This window comes from Oncorhynchus masou, chromosome 9, assembly GCF_036934945.1.
Source record: "Oncorhynchus masou masou isolate Uvic2021 chromosome 9, UVic_Omas_1.1, whole genome shotgun sequence".
Taxonomy (NCBI): domain Eukaryota; kingdom Metazoa; phylum Chordata; class Actinopteri; order Salmoniformes; family Salmonidae; genus Oncorhynchus; species Oncorhynchus masou.
The window spans coordinates 77906621-77925888 of NC_088220.1; the positions used below are offsets into that span (position 1 = coordinate 77906621).

General features: G+C 45.1%; 1 pseudogene; it reads right to left on the reverse strand.

The window, feature by feature from the left end:
• Positions 1 to 566: 566 nt before the first annotated feature.
• Positions 567 to 1341, reverse strand: LOC135545311 (low choriolytic enzyme-like; annotated as a pseudogene).
• Between the last annotated feature and the right edge of the window lie 17927 nt (positions 1342 to 19268).

The window sequence follows — 19268 nt, forward strand, 5'->3', positions numbered from 1 at the left end:
ATTTTTATGTTCAGTTAATGTTTATGTTCATGTTCATGTTCAGTTAATGTTCATGTTCAGTTCACGTTCATGTTCATGTTCATGTTCATGTTCATGTTAATGTTCATGTTCATGTTCGGTTCATGTTCATGTTCAGTTCATTTTCATATTCAGTTCATGCTCATGTTCATGGAAGAATTGCAGCCTCTCTTCTCTCATCAGTTCATCTCTCCAGATGAACATCACACCACCCACCTCATTAATTACAGAAAAGGATGATGATATTTTTAGATGAATTACTTAAATAGGACTAATGTTAGAACAATCTGCAGTTGGAACTCTTCGGAATAACACCAACCACCAAGATCTGCAGTTAATAATTACAGGACCCAATCAAATTGATAAATATCCCACTCATAATTATCAAACTCATGCACTTTTTTAAAACCATAACCACGCTTTATTACCACCCACGATTGCTAAAAGGATACACACAAACACACAAACAAACACCCAATTAAACAGCAGTCAGCACATAGAAGTATACACTATTCAACTTAACTAATTTTCACACGTGGCTCTTCCTCTTAGCATTGGTAGAGCTTGTTGACTCTCAGGACGTCAATGTCAGAAATGCCTAGTCTCTGTCCGATGGCCACAGATGGGTCTGGGATGGGAGTGATGCTTTCCTTTCCGTAGTTGTTAGTGAAAGCGGTTCTATCATAGTGCATGACAGTCGTATGCAGTGTTCAGGTTGTTGGTGTCCTGCTTCTGGAAGTTATCGATGGCGTAGTTATAGATGTATTGCCAGTTGATCCTGATATACTGGTCACGGTCACTCCTGTTGTGCTCGTGGTGGAAGCCCAGGGAGTGAAGCAGCTCATGCTGGATGATACCATGTTGAATACAGCCAAACTGCGCAAGAGACAATGTCTGCCTGTCCCCAACAGTCCCCATGGAACTGAAACACCCGCCACTGCTTTGAATGTCCAGGTAGGCAGTCTGTCTCCGACGTGGAATGACGCGGATGCAGGTCTTGCCATGGAAGTACTTCATGGCCGTCTCAATCGTCTCTACCTCCAAGCTGGAATATACAGCGCTGAGGATGTACGGCACATACACCAAGCCGTCAATCGACTTCCTCCACAGACAGCTGTACTGGCTGCTAAAGCACTTCATGGCGTTCCTGGTTCTAGGAGCCAGAATATCTCCTTCCAGCAGAAACTCATTAGTTCCATTGTTGGACACCAGGATGGTTGAAGTGATGGACACATGGTCCAGCTCATCATGGATCTCATTTCCACTGGCCTGTGATAGGCCCAGAAGCAGCAGCAGCAGGCTAAGAGGAGGTCTGTGGTCCATCTTTCATTAAAGTTTGGAGATACTTTGGATGGGTCCTTGGCTTCAGCTGTAGAGATTCCTTAGATTACTCCTTCACCAAAGCTTAATGCCAGTGTTCTGTTAGAGCTGAGTTTATATACAACTGTCCATTAGGTGTGACTGTGTAGGGTTAAGGGTTGGGGATGACGCTCACTGTCTTGGAAAAACAACCACAGGGAGTACTCCACAACCTAACCCACTGTTTTAACAATGGGTTAATCCGTGTGGGTCAAATTACATTAAACTTCTATTTTTTAAGGTAGAAGTTGTCTCCAGTCCACCCACATATCCTGGATCAGATTACCTCATCGTCCGATAATAACATTAACCATAAGGGGGATCAGATTACATCACCGTCCATTGCTTTGGAGCACAAGTTTGGTTTACATTGGGTGTGACAAGCTTAACAAGATTGATCTCACTTAGTTGTGTTGTTTTAAAACAACCAGTAGAGCTCAGTTAGGTGAGTATATGATCATATTAATTTGGGTAGCTCATGCACTTTAAAATCCCCAAACTCCCTCTACAAAAGGAATTAACCTTCAATGATGCTGTGGTGCAAGCTGCATGTTGGCTTTCCTAATGCTATGCATTTAGTGAGATTCCTAGCATATTAGCACACTATTTACCACCTGTCACTTAACATACGCAGATTAGAAGACGCTGTGTGTATAAATACCGGTGTGCTTGAGTGAGTGCATGTATAGAAACAGATTGTGAGAGAGTATGAGGGAGAGAGCTCTAGTTGTATTACTTGGTTACTAATGAAATGTTGTGACTGATTAATTATGTTTATGTTAGAATCATTAATCATTCCCATGCTGTTATTTGAACTTCGGTGCACATAGTGAATTGTGATGATAAATGACAGGACCGTACGCTGTTTGTTCACATAACACCTCTGCACAACAGTAATAAATCAAAGTAGGCTGGAAAAGGCTGACAAATTATTGTGACACGGGGTCAGGTAAGAAAATGAAATGAAAACAAAATGAAACAGTTAGGACATAATATGCTTGAGTAGTCATTTTGTGTCAAAATCTATTAAACAAACAATAGTTAGTTGTTTAAGCCTCCCTTTTTCGCATGTAAAGTAGACATTTTCAATAGAGAACTTCTTATAAAATATAGATTAACTATCAGATGATTTCTTGTTTATTATGCACGAATGATGTTAACCACTGTGTTGATTACTCATGATTCATGAACAGAAGCACAGGACAATCCCAGCAGGTTGAGAAGGGGGAGTTGTTAGAGACAGGAAAACGGGTAGAGCCAGGCATCTGACTGTGTACAGGGATTTAAAATGTGACATCCAGCCCTGGATTGGAGTAGAGCATCCTCATTGAGAAGGGAGAAGGTAGGGATGAAGAGGAGAGACAAAGAACATGCAGGGAGAGAGAGGAGAGGATGTGGGGGATATTGGTGCTCAGAGCCCTGTGCTGGTGAGGAGAAAGAGAAGCTAGGGAGAGAGGAGGGTGAGAGAGGAGGGAGAGAAGGTGGAGAGAGGAGGAAGAGGAGGGGGAGAGAGGAGGGAGAGGAGGGTGAGAGAGGAGGGAGAGAAGGGGGAGAGAGGAGGGAGAGAAGGGGGAGAGAGAAGGGAGAGAGAGGAGGGAGAGAGAGGAGGGAGAGAAGGGGGAGAGGAGAGAGAGGAGAGGATGTGGAGGATATTGGTGCTCAGAGCCCTGTGCTGGTGAGCAGAAAGAGATGCAGGGGAGAGAGGAGGGAGAGAGAGGAGGGAGAGGAGGGGGAGAGATGAGGGTGGGGAGGGAAAAAGTGAGAGAAGAGGGAGGGAGAGGGAGAGGGGGAGAGAGGAGGGAGAGAAGGGGGAGAGACGAGGGTGGGGAGGGAAAAAGTGAGAGAAGAGGGAGAGGAGGGGGAGAGGGGAGGAAGAGAGTGAGAGAGGAGAGAGGGAGGGTGAGAGATGAGGGAGAGAGGAGGGAGAGGAGGGGGAGAGATGAGGGTGGGGAGGGAAAAAGTGAGAGAAGAGGGAGAGGAGGGGGAGAGAGGAGGGTGAGAGATGAGGGAGAGAAGGGGGAGAGACGAGGGTGGGGAGGGAAAAAGTGAGAGAAGAGGGAGAGGAGGGGGAGAGGGGAGGAAGAGAGAGAGAGGAGAGAGAGGAGGGTGAGAGATGAGGGAGAGAGGAGGAAGATGAGGGTGAGAGAGGAGAGAGAGGATGGGAAGAGAGGAGGAAGAGAGAGAGAGAGGAGAGAGTGGAGGGTGAGAGATGAGGGAGAGAGGAGGAAGATGAGGAGAGAGAGGAGGGGAAGAGAGGAAGGAGAGTGACAGAAGGAGAGTAGAGGAGGCGGACAGAAGAGCTGCCAGCAGTGCTTTAAACGATGGAGGGAAACACAGGCTGACAGGTAAACCCAGGACGATTGACCGGCTTGCATCCAGCTGTCACGGAGAGCTCATCTGGCAGCACCAGAGCCTACTGCCACCCACACCACACGTACCCATGCACGTCACCCAGCCAGGGGGAGAACAGGACAGGAGGAGCCCTACATATGGCCAAGCTGGTACAGCTGTGCCCCAGCCACACACTAGGCTCTTCTAATGAGCAACATGTTTTCATAATGTAGCATGCAAGGACATGGGAGTGATTATCATCTGACACACAGTGGATGTGTTGCCATGCCTGTACCTTGTCCTCTTGTTGAAGAAGGACTAGTCCATCATTGTACCAAAATATGTCCGTTGCTCATTATGATTAGTATTGGGTTGTAGAATGTAGGACAAAGTCAACAGAGGTGGGTTCTGTCTCCGTAGCTACGGAGACATACTGCTAACAGAAGAAGAAAACATCACGTCATTCCGAACACGCTTCGCCATTACAGGTCGTCACTATCTGGGCAACCGGCAAAGCTGTATAACCTGCCTATTTCTACAATATATCTCCTTCAAATCTGATTTGAAACCTGTATAGACCTAATCCTAACCTTAACCACACTGCTAACCTTATGATTAACCATAACCTTGAATTAAGACAAAAAAAAACCTACATTTTGTTTTCATCCAATTTGACAATATAGACAATTGTGACTTTGCCACTGGTCCATCTGGTTCTAACCACCATGACAGCATTCTACACCACTGTGGTTGAGTGTTACTCTGGGATACATCAGTTAGACTGCTGCCCTCTAGTGGTTACTTCAGATTACAGATCGGAACAGAGATATGACCAGTGTCACAATTCAGTGATAACAGCCAGTCAATATAACATTCACAGACAACTCTGGCTGGAGAACATCAAGAGGGACGGTGACCCCTGGACAACAGGAGGGGAAATTAGGTCAGTGGTATTTCAAGAAATATAATTAAGGGGTTATGAAATAGAAAAGAGAGAATGGATTTGATTTATCCCCCAAGAACAAGTTTACAGGCCCAAGAAAAGCAGTTTGCCTGTCTGTGTATTGATCGAGGAGTGTATTGATTTGTTGCTAAGCCGTGTAAGTTTGTTAAAGATGGATCTATGGAGCGTGAGCACAACTATCTTGTTCTGAAAAGCAAACACAGCTGGTGATGGGAGGATGCGACGATTTTCAAATCCTTTTCAAAACTACAAACACAAGAACCTCCCGAAACGTCAATAGGAATGAATGAACTGAGCCTCTGCCAGTGGATAGTTCCTGCAGTTACACTGGATTCCATAACAGCATAAAAGCTGAACCCTCTGTCTCAACAGAGCGCAGAAAGACATACAAAGCCTTGTACAGTACTATAGCGCAGGCTTTTTCATTAGGTTAGGTGCTCAAAGGATTTGTGCTGCGGATGCAGAGCCGTAATGAAAGTGTCATCCTTTGCACCCTCTATGTTCCTCTACAATGCTGATCTATCAGAAGGACGGCCCGGTGAGGAGAGACTATAAAGCTGATCTATCAGGAGGACAGCCCTGTGAGGAGAGACTATAAAGCTGATCTATCAGAAGGACGGCCCTGTGAGGAGAGACTATGAAGCTGATCTATCAGAAGGACGGCCCTGTGAGGAGAGACTATAAAGCTGATCTATCAGGAGGACAGCCCTGTGAGGAGAGACTATGAAGCTGATCTATCAGAAGGACGGCCCTGTGAGGAGAGACTACAATGCTGATCTATCAGGAGGACAGCCCTGTGAGGAGAGACTATAAAGCTGATCTATCAGAAGGACGGCCCTGTGAGGAGAGACTACAATGCTGATCTATCAGGAGGACAGCCCTGTGAGGAGAGACTATAAAGCTGATCTATCAGGAGGACAGCCCTGTGAGGAGAGACTATGAAGCTGATCTATCAGAAGGACGGCCCTGTGAGGAGAGACTATAAAGCTGATCTATCAGAAGGACGGCCCTGTGAGGAGAGACTATGAAGCTGATCTATCAGAAGGACGGCCCTGTGAGGAGAGACTATAAAGCTGATCTATCAGAAGGACGGCCCTGTGAGGAGAGACTACAATGCTGATCTATCAGGAGGACAGCCCTGTGAGGAGAGACTATGAAGCTGATCTATCAGGAGGACAGCCCTGTGAGGAGAAACTATAAAGCTGATCTATCAGAAGGACGGCCATGTGAGGAGAGACTATAAAGCTGATCTATCAGAAGGACGGCCCTGTGAGGAGAGACTACAATGCTGATCTATCAGGAGGACAGCCCTGTGAGGAGAGACTATAAAGCTGATCTATCAGAAGGACGGCCCTGTGAGGAGAGACTATAAAGCTGATCTATCAGAAGGACGGCCCTGTGAGGAGAGACTACAATGCTGATCTATCAGGAGGACGGCCCTGTGAGGAGAGACTATAAAGCTGATCTATCAGAAGGACGGCCCTGTGAGGAGAGACTACAATGCTGATCTATCAGGAGGACGGCCCTGTGAGGAGAGACTATAAAGCTGATCTATCAGAAGGACGGCACTGTGAGGAGAAACTACAATGCTGATCTATCAGTAGGACGGCACTGTGAGGAGAAACTACAATGCTGATCTATCAGAAGGACGGCCCTGTGAGGAGAGACTATAAAGCTGATCTATCAGAAGGACGGCCCTGTGAGGAGAGACTATAAAGCTGATCTATCAGAAGGACGGCCCTGTGAGGAGAGACTATAAAGCTGATCTATCAGAAGGACGGCCCTGTGAGGAGAGACTATAATGAAAGATATGGTAAATTAAAAGCCGGGGGCCAAAACTGTTTTCTGTCTCTCAGCTCATCATCAGGGCATGGTCCACTGAGGCTCTGGTGGTGGGGAACATATGGAGGAGTACAGCAGACGACCCAGCAGCAGTAGGTTCACACACTGTGTCTGTCTGGCTGTGTGATCACACAGTTCACAGTACTGACACTGTTACAGACTACTAACGCCACTAAAGGAACTCCCACACACATCCTCATTTACTACCAATACAATGAGTACGGTCCTAAGTTTTCCTGACTACGTGACCTGATCAGGGAAGACCCTCAGTCCTGATCCCCAACATAGTGGTAATGCATAACAGTAAGGCCTGTTCACATTCAAGGCCACCCGCGCAAGTCAGTTATTGGGATACATTCTCATTAAATCATATCAATACTGTTCTCGACAGAACGTTAAGACTAAAAGGTTCTACTGCAATAGAAGGTTATACTACCGCACGTATAACAGGGGTTGAATTTAGTTCCCTACACTCTCTCTCATGTTTAGTCCAGGACAAAGAAACCAGATGCAAGAATGAAGATGTTCCAATATCTAAATGAGGACTGAGTAACTGAATAGTTGGGACACTAATAAGTATGCAGTCTCATGATTAAGTGAACGAAAAAAGATTTAACACTCCTCTCCCCAGACAACACTTCTCAGCTTCCTCAAGGCCAAAATCTTTGTTTCTGGACAGGATTAGCCTACATCCCTCAAGTGAAACCGTGTCAATTTCCCCTTTCTTCCAGTCAGTGGGGGTAACCACTGATGATGTGTCTGTATAGGAAGACCTCAGTTGTATACTCCTCGTGTCCTCGGAGGAGAAGGTCAGAACCGAGGGACCTCTTGCTTTCTCATCCGATGGGTTTTGAGAAGGAGACGAGGAAAGAGGGAGGACACGAGCGGTATGAAATTGAGATCTTCCCTGTATGTCTGTCTGCAGATGGTGAGCAGCATGGTTCTGTTCTGAAGGGACTGAAGATCCTTTCCTCTGAGGCTCACTTTCATTAATGTGCTAATGAACGCCTGCTAATTCCATCAGCTAATGTTCTGTGACAGATCTGGGCTCTTCTCCTCTGCCTGACCCAGCACGTCTGCACACAACACTATTCCCCTCAGAGACATTCAGTGGGAGCAGTGAAGGTAGAACATCCAGGCTTTCGGTTAAATCTTCAGCCACTGGAGAAGTCTATATCTGTGCTAAATGTGTTGCTCTACTGTGCCCTGTTGGGCATCTGCATAGAGGACAGTGTCTCTTGATTACCTCATAAACCAACATTAAGCATTTGATTAATCCTGAGCCGTTAATCTTCTTCTCTAATTTTATGTTCTCTTTGCAAAATGGAGAATCAAGTTTTAGAACCTAATATGGGCTTGAAGAAATATCGAAGCCCTTTGAAGTTTCAAAGATGCAAAAGACATGAACTAAAGGTATAATGATATTCCATAAAAAGGGTGACAAAATCAGATTTAGCCATATCTATCACAATTAGTGAGACTGAGGATTGATAGTTTATTAGTTGAAACACCAGCTGGGAGACTTGACCTGTTGGTCAGAAAGCATCCCCTGAAGGCAAGACAGTTGGACAAGTAATTAGCAAATTAATGAGCAATGAAAACCAATGATTTTCTAAGCAGCTCAGTACACACTGAGGGACCTCTCAGCCAATGAGGAATCTGTCTGCACATTTCCAGGGCAACTGTTCAGAAAACTTTTACCTAGTCAACTTTTTGGCGCAGGTTAACCTTCATGTTGAATTCAGGAAGCCTACAGATACTAGGTTAAGTCTTTGGCAGGTACTGTGTAACACATTGTGGATGTGTTTGCTGTGTTCCACAAAACCTTAGCTCTTTATCTTGACTTTGCATAGTTATTCCACAGAGAGCCACAGTGTAGCAATGAGAACACCTGTTGTTTCACTCGCTCTCTTGGTGTGTGTGTGTGTGTGTGTGTGTGTGTGTGTGTGTGTGTGTGTGTGTGTGTGTGTGTGTGTGTGTGTGTGTGTGTGTGTGTGTGTGTGTGTGTGTGTGTGTGTGTGTGTGTGTGTGTGTGTGTGTGTGTGTGTGGGCATGCATGCATGTGTGTGTGTGTGTGTGTGTGTGTCATTCAATAACATCCTCTGGTATAACATATATATATGAGGACACTTTCGTGTTCAGCTTAAACACTCAACAACAACAAACTTCTTGGAATACAAGACAGACTGCATTCGGCAGATATTGCCACATGTCATCTCCTGTGTCCACTTCCAGCTTGGAAGAATGGCTACCCAGAGCCCCTGCCACACATACAGTAGCAGGCCAGTGAAGCATCACTCAGACACAATGAAAACCCTCAGTACATAACAGAGAACTGCAGCACCCACTCACTCTGAGGACAGCATAACACTGCAGAGAACCAGGCAGGCACTGTAGACCACTAAAGCTGTGGCAGACACTTAATTGATGATTTAAAAAAAACACATGGCTCTAAATAGCCACCTGTTTTGCCCTCATGAGCACGCAGTGTTCTCTAAAATTAGCACACACACATACCTGCTCATATGGGGACACACTGAAATCACTGACGCATCGGGCATACTAACATACTGTAACGCATACAGACATCAGACAGACTACAACCTCTGTGATCAAAACATTGAGAGTATCAAACCAACAGTTGTGTGTGTACTGTGTAGGTGTGTTAGGAATGTGACAAGTCCCACCGCCCCTCTGTAAAGCCTGAGCTGTGGATCAAACGCACCATTTTGTTTCCTGCCTGCAGTGTCTCAGGGCGGCTTCATCCCGGAGTAAACACAAGCAGACTCAGCAAATGTGTTTACCCAGGTGAAACCGCTACATCTACCATCTGGCATGGAGGAGTGTGCCAACATGTAGTCCATGCTAACTTCTTCACTTCTGCTCCACACTGAACCACTCAGCTGCTACCCGCCCTTCGACTGCTTATCAACATCGGCTTTCTTATTTAATGATCTTCAACCAGAAAAAAATATATACTTATTGTAAAAGAGAGAGAGTGAGAGAGAAAAACAAGGAACATTGTTTGTGAATGTCAGGGTCTGTGATGGCCCTTGTCTGTTGAATAGATCAGTGTGTGACCAGTGAGGAAACACCAGAGGGACAAGTCTGCCCTCATCTTAACACTGTGGAGAAAAACAAGGCACCATGTGCACCACCTCCACAGGCAAAGGGAAATGGCAAAGGAGACAATACGGCTTTTGTCAGTGCTTTCCGGGATCTTTGGGACATCCCTACCCTAACCATGCCTTAACCCTAACCTTTACCATTTCACCTTCAACGAGGTAGGGACTTCCCAAGGATCCCGGATAGCACGGACCATTAGGCTTTACTATACATATACATGAGATGTTTTGATGCCTAATAGGCTAATTTGTCTATTTACGGACACATTAATGACTTCGTACAGCCAATTTGTATCAAATCAAATTTTATTGGTACACATACACTGTTCAAAAATATTAACGGAACACTTAAACAACACACTTAGGAAGCAACACTGGTTGACAATAAATTGCACATGCTGTTGTGCAAATGGAATAGACAACAGGTGGAAATTATAGGCAATTAGCAAGACACCCCCAATAAAGGAGTGGTTCTGCAGGTGGGGACCACGGACCACTTCTCAGTTCCTATGCTTCCTGGCTGATGTTTTGCTCACTTTTGAATGCTGGCGGTGCTTTCACTCTAGTGGTAGCATGAAACAGAGTCTACAACCCACACAAGTGGCTCAGGTAGTGCAGTTCATCCAGGATGGAACATCAATGCGAGCTGTGGCAAGAAGGTTTGCTGTGTCTGTCAGCGTAGTGTACAGAGCATGGATGCACTACCAGGAGACAACCCAGTACATCAGGAGACGTGGAGGAGGCCGTAGGAGGGCAACAACCCAGCAGCAGGATCGCTACCTCCGCCTTGTGGAAGGAGGAGCAAGAGGAGCACTGCCAGAGCCCTGCCAAATGACCTCCAGCAGGCCACAAATGTGCATGTGTCTGCTCAAACAGTCAGAGACAGACTCCATGAGGGTGGTATGAGGGCCCGACATACACAGGTGGGGGTTGTGCTTACAGCCCAACACCGTGCAGGATGTTTTTCATTTGCCAGAGAACACCAAGATTGGCAAATTCGCCACTGGCGCCCTGTGCTCTTCACAGATGAAAGCAGTTTCACACTGAGCACATGTGACAGTCTGGAGACGCAGTGGAGAACGTTCTGCTGCCTGCAACATCCTTCAGCATGACTGGTTTGGTGGTGGGTCAGTCATGGTGTGGGGTGGCATTTCTTTGGGGGGCCGCACAGCCCTCCATGTGCTCGCCAGAGGTAGCCTAACTGCCATTAGGTACCGAGATGAGATCCTCAGACCCCTTGTGAGACCATTTGCTGGTGCGGTTGGTCCTGGGTTCCTCCTAATGCTTGACAATGCTAGACCTCATGTGGCTGGAGTGTGTAAGCAGTTCCTGCAAGAGGAAGGCATTGATGCTATGGACTGGCCCGCCCGTTCCCCAGACCTGAATCGAATTGAGCACATCTGGGACATCATGTCACGCTCCATCCACCAACGCCACGTTGCACCACAGACTGTCCAGGAGTTGGTGGATGCTTTAGTCCAGGTCTGGGAGGAGATCCCTCGGGAGACCATCCGCCACCTCATCAGGAGCATGCCCAGGCGTTGTAGGGTGGTCATACAGGCACGTGGAGGCCACACACACTACTGAGCCTCATTTTGACTTGTTTTAAGGACATTACATCAAAGTTGGATCAGCCTGTAGTGTGGTTTTCCACTTTAATTTTGAGTGTGACTCCAAATCCAGACCTCCATGGGTTGATAAATTTGATTTCCATTGATAATTTGTGTGTGATTTTGTTGTCAGCACATTCAACTATGTAAAGAAAAAAGTATTTAATAAGAATATTTCATTCATTCAGATCTAGGATGTGTTATTTTAGTGTTCCCTTTATTTTTTTGAGCAGTGTATTTAAGAGCTGTTATTGCAGGTGTAGCAAAATGCTTGTATTCCTAGATCCAACAGTGCAGTAATATCTAAACATTTACAACAATACACACAAATCTAGAAAGTAAAATAATGGAATTAAGAAATCTAGAAATATTAGGATGAGCAATGTTAGTGTCTGCTTGGACTATAAATATACAGTGCCTTGCGAAAGTATTCGGACCCCTTGAACTTTGCGACCTTTTGCCACATTTCAGGCTTCAAACATAAAGATATAAAACTGTATTTTTTGTGAAGAATCAACAACAAGTGGGACACAATCATGAAGTGGAATGACATTTATTGGATATTTCAAACTTTTTTAACAAATCAAAAACTGAAAAATTGGGCGTGCAAAATTATTCAGCCCCCTTAAGTTAATACTTTGTAGCGCCACCTTTTGCTGCGATTACGGCTGTAAGTCACTTGGGGTATGTCTCTATCAGTTTTGCACATCGAGAGACTGAAAATGTTTCCCATTCCTCCTTGCAAAACAGCTCGAGCTCAGTGAGGTTGGATGGAGAGCATTTGTGAACAGCAGTTTTCAGTTCTTTCCACAGATTCTCGATTGGATTCAGGTCTGGACTTTGACTTGGCCATTCTAACACCTGGATATGTTTATTTTTGAACCATTCCATTGTAGATTTTGCTTTATGTTTTGGATCATTGTCTTGTTGGAAGACAAATCTCCGTCCCAGTCTAAGGTCTTTTGCAGACTCCATCAGGTTTTCTTCCAGAATGGTCCTGTATTTGGCTCCATCCATCTTCCCATCAATTTTAACCATCTTCCCTGTCCCTGCTGAAGAAAAGCAGGCCCAAACCATGATGCTGCCACCACCATGTTTGACAGTGGGGATGGTGTGTTCAGGGTGATGAGCTGTGTTGCTTTTACGCCAAACATAACGTTTTGCATTGTTGCCAAAAAGTTCAATTTTGGTTTCATCTGACCAGAGCACCTTCTTCCACATGTTTGGTGTGTCTCCCAGGTGGCTTGTGGCAAACTTTAAACGACACCTTTTATGGATATCTTTAAGAAATGGCTTTCTTCTTGCCACAGTTCCATAAAGGCCAGATTTGTGCAATATACGACTGATTGTTGTCCTATGGACAGAGTCTCCCACCTCAGCTGTAGATCTCTGCAGTTCATCCAGAGTGATCATGGGCCTCTTGGCTGCATCTCTGATCAGTCTTCTCCTTGTATGAGCTGAAAGTTTAGAGGGACCGCCAGGTCTTGGTAGATTTGCAGTGGTCTGATACTCCTTCCATTTCAATATTATCGCTTGCACAGTGCTCCTTGGGATGTTTAAAGCTTGGGAAATCTTTTTGTATCCAAATCCGGCTTTAAACTTCTTCACAACAGTATCTCGGACCTGCCTGGTGTGTTCCTTGTTCTTCATGATGCTCTCTGCGCTTTTAACGGATCTCTGAGACTATCACAGTGCAGGTGCATTTATACAGAGACTTGATTACACACAGGTGGATTGTATTTATCATCATTAGTCATTTAGGTCAACATTGGATCATTCAGAGATCCTCCCTGAACTTCTGGAAAGAGTTTGCTGCACTGAAAGTAAAGGGGCTGAATAATTTTGCACGCTCAATTTTTCGGTTTTTGATTTGTTAAAAACGTTTGAAATATCCAATAAATGTCGTTCCACTTCATGATTGTGTCCCACTTGTTGTTGATTCTTCACAAAAAAATACAGTTTTATATCTTTATGTTTGAAGCCTGAACTGTGGCAAAAGTTCGCAAAGTTCAAAGGGGCTGAATACTTTCGCAAGGCACTGTACATACAGTGACTTCGGAAAGTATTCAGACCCCTGGACTTTTTTAACATTGTGTTACGTTACAGTCTTAATCTAAAAATGATTTAATTGTTTCTCCCCCCTCATCAATGTACACACAATCCACCATAACGGCAAAGCAAAAACAGGTCTCAAAAAAATCTGAAATATCACATTTACATAAGTACTCAGTACTTTGTTGAAGCACCTTTGGCAGCGATTACAGCCTTGTGTCTTTGGAATGGGCTACAAACTTGGCACACCTGTATTTGGGGAGTTTCTCCCATTCTTCTCTGCAGATCCTCTCAAGCTCTGTCGGGTCGAATGGGGAGTGTTGCTGAAAAGCTATTTTTAGGTCTCTCCAGAGTTGCTCAATTGGATTCAAGTCCAGGCTGTGGCTGGGCCATTCAAGGTCATCGCGAGACTTGCCTCGAAGCCACCAGAGGTCACTGGAAGGTACTCCCATCTCCACAGAGGAACTCTAGAGCTCTGTCAGAGTGACCATTGGGTTCTTGGTCACCTCCCTGACTAAGGCCCTTCTCCCCCAATTGCTCAGTTTGGCCGGGTGGCCAGGTCTAGGAAGAGTCTTAGTGGTTCCAAACTTGTTCCATTTAAGAATGATGAAGCCACTTTGTTCTTGGGGACCTTCAATGCTTCATAAAAGTGTTGGTACCCTTCCCCAGGTCTGTGCCTCAACACAATCCTGTCCTGGAGCTCTACCAGCAATTCCTTCCACCTCATGTCTTGGTTTTTGCTCTGACATGCACGGTCAACTGTGTGACTTTATATAAAGGGGTATGTGCCTTTCCAAATAATTTCCAATCAATGAATTTTTCACAGGTGGACTCCAATCAAGTTGTAGAAACATCTCAAGGATGATCAATGGAAACGAGATGCACCTGAGCTCAGTTTGGAGTCTCATAGGAAAGGGTCTAAATACTTATGTAAATACGGTATTGTTTTTTGTTTGTTTTATATAAATATGCAAAAATGTCTAATAACGTATTTTGCTTTGTCATTATGGTGTATTGTGTGTAGTTTTTATTTTATTTAACCTATTTTAGAATGAGGCTGTAATGTAACAAAATGTGGGAAAAAATCAAGGGGTCTGAATACTTTCCGAAGGCACTGTACAAACATTATGGCCAGGATGTGGATAGAATATGTAGGATACCTGATATGTTGCAGAATAGTATGTGTACCACAATAGTTGAATAAGATGGCCTTGACTACAATAGAGTATGCCACGCCTTGCCCTTAGTAGTCTGTGTTGTCTTTATTACGTTGGTTAGGCCAGGGTGTGACATGGGTGATTTATGTGTCTTGTTTTGTCTAGGGGTTTTGTAGTCTATGGAGTTGTGTTCAGTTGAGTGTTCTAGGTAAGTCTATGGTTGCGGAGTGGTTCTCAATCAGAGGCAGGTGTTTATCGTTGTCTCTGATTGGGAACCATATTTAGGCAGCCATATTCTTTAGGTATCTTGTGGGTGATTGTTCCTGTCTCCGTGTTTTGCACCAGTTTGGACTGTTTTGGTTTTTCCACGTTTTATTATTTTGTATTGTGTTCACGTTTTCATCTTTCATTAAAGATGTTTATAAATAACCACGCTGCATTTTGGTCCTCCTCTCCTTCCCAGGAAGAAAACCGTTACAGTATATACATATGAATTGGGTATAACAGTATGTAAACATTATTAAAGTGATCTGTGCTCCATTATTAAAGTGACCAGTGTTCCATGTGTATGTCCACAGGGCAGCAGTCTCTAAGGTGCATGGATGAATAACCGTGTGGTAGCTGGCTAGTGACGGTGACAAGTTCAGGGCGGGGACCTGGGTGGAGGCCGGCTAGTGGTGACTTTTTAACAGTCTGATGTCCTTTTGATAGAAGCTGTTTTTCAGTCTCTCTGTCCCGGCTTTGATACACCTGTGCTGACCTAACCTTCTGGATGGAAGCGGGATGAACAGGCCATGGCTCTGGAGGCTGAGGTCTTTGATGATCTTCTTGGCCTTCCTTTGACACCAGGTGCTGTAGATGTCCTGGAGGGCAGGCAGTATGCCCCTGGTGATGCGTTGGGCAGACTGTACCACCTTCTGGAGATCCATGTGCTTGCGGATGGTGCATTTGCCGTACCAAGCGATGATACAGCCCGACAGAACGCTCTCAATGGTGTGTCTGTAAAAGTTTAGGTCGTAGGGGACAAGATGAATTTCTTCAGCCTCCTGAGGCTGTCTCATCATTGTTGGTAATAAGGCTTACCACTGTAGTGTCGTCTGCAAACATGATGATTGAGTTGGAGGCGTGCGTGGCCATGCAGTCATCGGTGAACAGGGAGCACAGGAAGGAGCTGAACACACAACCTTGTGGGGTCCCTGTGTTGAGGATCAGTGTAGTGGAGGTGTTGTTGCCTACCTTAACCACCTGCGGGCAGCCCGTCAGGAAGTCCAGGACCTAGTTGCACAGGGTGGGGTTCAGACCCAGGGACCCGAGCTTAGCTGGTGTTTAAGGCTGAGCAAAAGTCAATGAACAGCATTCCTCCATAGATATTTATCTTGTCCAGATGGGATAGGACAGTGTGCAGTGCGATTGCAATTGCGTCATCTGTGGATCTATTGGGGTGGTATACAAATTGCAGTGAGTCTAGAGTGTCAGGTAAGGTAGAGGTGATATGATCCTTAACTGCCCTCTCAAAGCACAGCATGATGACAGAAGTGAATGCTACGGGGCGATAGTCATTTTGTTCAGTGCATTCACTTTCTTGGGTACAAAAACAATGATGTACATCTAGAAACAAGTGGAGACAGCAGACTAGGATAGGGAGAGATTGAATATGTCCTAAAACACTCCAGCTAGATGATCTGCATATGCTCTGAGGACGCGGCTAGGGATGGCTTCTGGGCCGGCAACATTGCGAGCGTCAACACGCTTAAATGTCTTACCCACGTCGGCCACAAAGAACTAGAGCTCACATTCCTGGGAACGGCGGTGGCACTGTGTTTTCCTCGAAGCGGGCAAAGAAGGTGTTTAGCTTGTCCAGGAGCAAGACGTCGGTGTCCACAACATGGCTGGTTTTCCCTTTATTATCCATGATTGTCTGGATATGCCTCATGTCTGAGTCATTGAATTGCAACTCCACTTTGTCTCCGTACTGACGTTTTTCCTTCTTAATTGCTTTATAGAGGGCATAACTGGACTTTTTGTACTAGACCGTATTCCCAGTCACCTTGCCATGGTTAAATACGTTGGTTCGTGCTTTCAGTTTTATGCGAATGCTGCCATCTATCCACCTTTATTTTTGTTTGGATAGGTTTTAATTGTCACGGTGGGAGCAACATCCCTTAAACACTTCCTGATGAACTCAGTCACTGTGTCAATGTATACGTCAATGTTATTCTCAGAGGCAATCCGAAGAAAACCGTGGCTGTTTTTTCTTTCTTTCTTCGACTACAGTAGTGCATGTATAAAAATGGGCACCTGTGACAACCTTTAATTAAAGTCCCATTGCAGGCCTAGTCTGACATTCATTATCCAGGGCTGATGGGGCAGGCCTTGGGCGCAGCTGGAGCTCCTTGTGTCTGACTGCAGCTCTCCTGCTAATGACCTGTAGGGCACTGGCTGGTTTCTGGCTGGCTGGCTATATGGCTTCTGGCTGGCTTCTGGTGTGGTGTAGGGATGAAGGGAGGTACAGCTCTGTGCAGATGTGCAGTCAATTAGGGCAGCCTCACCTCCTCCTTAATGTCTTCCTCTCTCTATACTGCCTCCCTCCCTGCCTCTCAAATGGATCCTGGTGTAGCCTGTCTTCCAGCCCGCTGGTTCTGAGAGGAGGATGCCATGGTAAACAACACTACAACAACAGGAAAACCTCCAGCTAATGTCTCCACAAAGTCATCATCCCACCAGCTCCCCCCTTTCTTCTCCTCTTGTCTGGTTCATTCATTCACTCCCTCTCTCCTCTCCAGACAATTCAGATACAAATCCCTCATAAAAGTTCCTCCTCCAACCTTACACCCTCCTACTCATCTCCATATGTTCCATTATGCTTGGCCCCAAACAAATTAGCACAGGCTGCCATTATCAGGGACGACATTGAGAAAAAAACAGGGGGCGGTGGGTTGGTGAGGAGAGACAGTTAAATGTCTCGGTTGCTATTCCCAGTACCTGGAACATGAGAAGACTTGCCATGGATTTCTAATGTGCCGACGGCTGGGGGTTCATACTGGTGGGAGAGAGCGAACACTACTTCTATACCACAGGAGGCTGGTGGCACTTGGGGAGGACGGGCTCGTGGAGCGGAATCAGTGGAATGGTGTCAAATACGGTACATTCACTCCATTCAAGACATTATGACCCGTCCTCCCCTCAGCAGCCTCCACTGTTCTACATCTAGTTTACCATTTGGAGATGTGGCAGTGACAGGGATTCCTTTTGAAAGGGCATCATAATAAATTACATGTTAAAATAAACCGTCTGTCGGCAAGTGAACTATACTTCTTGGTCTCTATTGAGCTGACAGAGAGGATTGTCAGTTTGACTTGGGTAAGGCAGAAATGTACATATTTATGACCAGAACATAGCCACGTGAATCGTTCCTCAGACCCTGCTGGGATTTTATACCACCTACCCAAAATGTCATATTTTTTGCCAAAGCAGTTTTCAGTTTCTATTCATGGGGTTGATTTGTGATTGCATCCTTGGATGAGGACAAGACACAGTTATGACTGGCCAAGAAACCTTCCCAGAACTATACTCCTGACAGTGTCCTGGACATGGCAAAGGATTGTGGGAGATATGCATCTTGCTCTCTAACGTAGGTCAAGAAACAGGTGACACATCTCACATCCACAACCAGAACCTCTCAACATCAACATTTCCTCAATGCAACTAGGATATCTACAAAGCTGTGTCTGACCATCTAAGACTATAGTCATATGAGCAGCATTGGCAAAATGGTGGGGACACAATAATTTTTCAGGTATCAAATGCTGATAATAGTAAGATAACTTATGTTCATGTTGTTCCAATATGAAACATGATTAACCTTCTGTGTTGACCCATATGTATTTGTATTCATCCAAAAGGCCTGTGTTCCATCGAGCATGAACACATCCATAATGACAATGAGGACGAATCACATCACCCATTCTCATTTATTTCCTGCCAGACCTTTTTAATGGTACAAATACGAATCCATACAGGAGCTCATTTGGCACGATGTGCTCTTTATTAATAAGAGACATTGAATGTTCTCTCCGTATGTGTGTGTGTGTGTGTGTGTGTGTGTGTGTGTGTGTGTGTGTGTGTGTGTGTGTGTGTGTGTGTGTGTGTGTGTGTGTGTGTGTGTGTGTGTGTGTGTGTGTGTGTGTGTGTGTGTGTGTGTGTGTGTGTGTGTGTGTAAAGGCATCGGCATACATAGGTTTGGTTTGCTCCTAGCAGAAACCATCTTCTGAGATGCAATATTACTATAGTTTGTCCCTCTTGAGCATAGCTGCAGGTTTTAGGGGTGCTGAGGGGGCTGCAAAACACTCTGAAAATCCCCCCCCCAAAAATTGTAATTCAAATAATAACCCCTTCCAAAAAAATTATTTTATTTTGGTTCACAAAAGTAGTGCACTGGAAGTTTACTAGTCCTGTATTAACAGACCATTACTAGTCCTGTATTATCAGACCTTTACTAGTCCTGTATTAACAGACCTTGACTAGTCCTGTATTAACAGACCTTGACTAGTCCTGTATTAACAGACCTTGACTAGTCCTGTATTAACAGACCTTTACTAGTCCTGTATTAACAGACCTTGACTAGTCCTGTATTAACAGACCTTGACTAGTCCTGTATTAACATACCTTGACTAGTCCTGTATTAACAGACCTTTACTAGACCTCAGACCTTTACTAGTCCTGTATTAACAGACCTTTACTAGTCCTGTATTAACAGACCTTGACTAGTCCTGTATTAACAGACCTTGACTAGTCCTGTATTAACAGACCT